The 3279-nt window shown below is 44.4% G+C and overlaps 1 protein-coding gene across 1 annotated transcript in view; it reads left to right on the top strand.

Moving 5' to 3' along the window:
• LOC139751625 (uncharacterized) overlaps positions 1 to 3279 on the top strand; it is a 454545-nt gene that overhangs the window by 241230 nt on the left and 210036 nt on the right. The gene's annotated exons all lie outside the window — the stretch shown is intronic.

Raw genomic sequence — 3279 nt, 5'->3', positions numbered from 1 at the left:
CTATTAGTGAAGCCCGAGGGTGCGCCCCCATGACCATTGGAGGAGGTCTGGCCTGGGATTCGCGAGTCGCACGCATACATCTCCCACGTACATCATTATTGATCGGTGGTCCATCGGTATGAGAGGCGAGCTGGATCATTGGGGACACACACACACACACACACACACACACACACACACACACACACACACACACACGTAAATTTGACGTAAATGGTCACAGAAATAGGATCAAGCAAGTAGAGTCACAAAAACTTAAGGTTAGATATGTGAGTTAAAACAGTGACAATCAGACGAGTCGTGTCAGTCAGGTCAGACAGTAAGGCCAGAGAAGTCAGGTCAAACGCTTATGACCAGACGGGTGAGTCGACCGATGGTCAGGGGATCGTGACCAGACTCGAAGCGTCAAACAGTAAGGTCAAACATTCTGCGTGAGGTACGTTGGGTCACGTGTATAAATCCAGATAAGGAAGGCCTAATGATTATACTTGAAACCCAATCTGAGATGACACTAATGGTGTCAGAAACATGCCGTCGTGGTAAAGAATGACACTTAAGGGTAAGACAGGTAGGGATTATGACTTGAAGCGAGGGTAAGGTTCATACACGTAGTCAGACTTGTGAGATTAGTTACGTGATATTCGATCAATTGTCTCGAACACATGGATTCAAATTAGGAAATTAGGAATATGACCACAATCTACAGCGGTAACGTTAGATGCAAGAAGAGAGGATACTCATGGCAGACCAAGACTTCAAGAGTATGGAGGAGACACACAGAGAGTTCGTCGCTCATAACTGGTGGAAGCCTCTTAAGGTTCGACACTGCTTCAGTGCTGGGTTCATTGTGTTCGAACAGTTCAACTGTGGATGATCCTATAGCATAAGTCTGACACTTGTTATATTTATTGTTTAGCATTAGGATATTCAACAGACTGAGCGGTCGACTAGTCACAGTACAGCTTCATAAGCAGTGTCCGGTACAGAGGAGCGCACCGTCAAAGCATTACTACGGTGGCAGCTCAGGTGAGCACAGGCGATGCCTCCCACCACCACCACCACACGAGGGCTGGCACCAGTGTCTTGAGTGTCACTCAACCGAGGTGCTTATAGTTGGCTTAGTATGGTGTCCTCTCTCTCTCTCTCTCTCTCTCTCTCTCTCTCTCTCTCTCTCTCTCTCTCTCTCTCTCTCTCTCTCTCTCTCTCGAACAGGGTGACTGGAAGAGAGGAAGAAGAGGTGAGACTGGGGAAGGGATAGTTTGAAATGGAGATCAAAGTGTGTACAGAAGTATGTTGTAGATATTTTGATGCACGTGGGAATTTTCTGGAAGAGTGTTTTTTGGTGCCTTTCTCATATACTTTCGTCAGCTTTAGGTTGTATGTGTATTTGTGTTGTAGCTTTTGGTTTGCTGATGGCGATTCGCTAAGCTAAGCTAAACATTGTTCATTGTGGAAATCTTTCGATGATGACTGGAGCCTCTCTGTGTGCACTGAAGCTTCGAGGTAACCAAGGAGGTTCCAGGTTTGTACTGTTGTCCAGATCTCACATTGGTTTGTAGTCTGTATCATCGTTGTCATCAAGTCTCTGCCATACATTCTGGGCTGCTTCTCTTACGTATGAATGAGTGGTTGAATCTCTAGTCGTTCATGCTGTTCTACGACATTGTCAGTGTAGTTGTGTTTTCCATTTGTGACGAATTGTAGAGCTTTATTTTGTATCCTCTTTAGCTTCAGCATGCGCGACCTGGAGGCGAGGAACGTAGGTGTAGGTGAGGAGGTGAGGAGGACAGGCGATATCATGGTCATGACTGGATGTTGTTTTTGGTCTATGGAAGGCGCCAGAGTCTATACAGACTGGTCAGGACCGTTTTCCCTGTGCTGATCTCCTGTCATTATAATTCAGCAAACCCTTTGATGTTTTTGTGTGACCCAGGATTCTGCAGCTCGCCTTGTATGTTATCATGTTACCTTCTGTGATTATATCGCTGGGTTTTATTCTTTCTTGCGCCATTGTTCGAATCTGGTTGTCTCTGTACCAAACGGGGATGTTCTGGAAGCGAGTTGTTCGAGACTTCTATTTGAGTGGCGTCACCGGCACTGAAGATGTCCATGCTTACGGCACCAGCTGGTGAGAAAATGTCATCTGGATGACGTTACAGAGTTGGTGATTTCTGCAATGCGGTACTTTAGAGTTACATCATTGTCTTTCTGTGATGTTTGGTATGCGTAGTTGTAACAGTTTATACTGCAAGCTCTTTCATTACATTTTGTCCAGGGTTTTGCTAATGTCCCCTTGTTTAGCTGTACAATTTAGTTCTTGTCTTTTAATAACAGTAATTTCTTTCTACTGCAATTTCTACCTTCTCTCAACACGAAAAACAACTATCTGATTAGTGATTACAGTCTACCAGACTAGAAATTATTTGTAAGGGATAGAGGCGTTCGAGGAGGAACTGCACTGTATGTAAAATCTTACCTAAACACCATCGAAATTCAGACTACAACATCTGCTGCTGTTGATCACTTGTGTGTTCAGATTAGCACAAAAATTTGCCAAACTCAACATAAACGTCGTTTACAGACGCCCTGGTCAGCCAACAGATACTGACACCGTCATGTACGAGAGTTTACAACGAACAATACAGGATAAAGACTCCATCATTCTTGGGGACTTTAATCTTCCAGAAACAGCTGGCAAACTCTCACAGGTGTAGAGAGTGAATCTGCTAGACTTATTTCCTTTTCATAACTGTTTTCCGTCCGGCGTGTGCCAGAGGGAGTGGAGGGTGGGGAGAGAACCTTTGCTTTGCTGTCCTTTTCTTCTACTGCTCGCAAGGGAACCTTTTCTTTTTCTTTTTTCATAGCGTTAAGGCCAGACCACCTCGCCCTCGCTTAGACCTTGAGTCTGTGTGTTTTGTGTATCTATGTAACTCGTGTCTTTCCCAAAAACTATAACCAGAAACATATCAAAGGAAAGGTTTTTTTGCTTCCTTCAAAATTCTGAAATAGTTTCCCTTATCTTGTCTTTCTCTCTTTCATAATCTTCTCAATATTTCAGTCAAGGTCCGGCCGTGATGTGGACTTGTGTCCAGGACTGGAACATGCAAGGTAGAAAAAGAAGGGAAATCCTGAGTTGGTGTTCTTGCTCCTCAGAAGCCGTATTGATCTGGTTACAGAGGTTGTTGCTTTCGAGGTGTCCTCTTACCTTAAGGTTTAAAGTTCTTTCAACAAAGTTTCTCTGGCACTTCTAGGAGGGATATGAGGCGGTAGTTCTTTGGG

This window comes from Panulirus ornatus, chromosome 11, assembly GCF_036320965.1.
Source record: "Panulirus ornatus isolate Po-2019 chromosome 11, ASM3632096v1, whole genome shotgun sequence".
Classification (NCBI taxonomy): Eukaryota; Metazoa; Arthropoda; class Malacostraca; order Decapoda; family Palinuridae; genus Panulirus; species Panulirus ornatus.
This window is presented reverse-complemented; position numbering and strand designations above follow the sequence as displayed.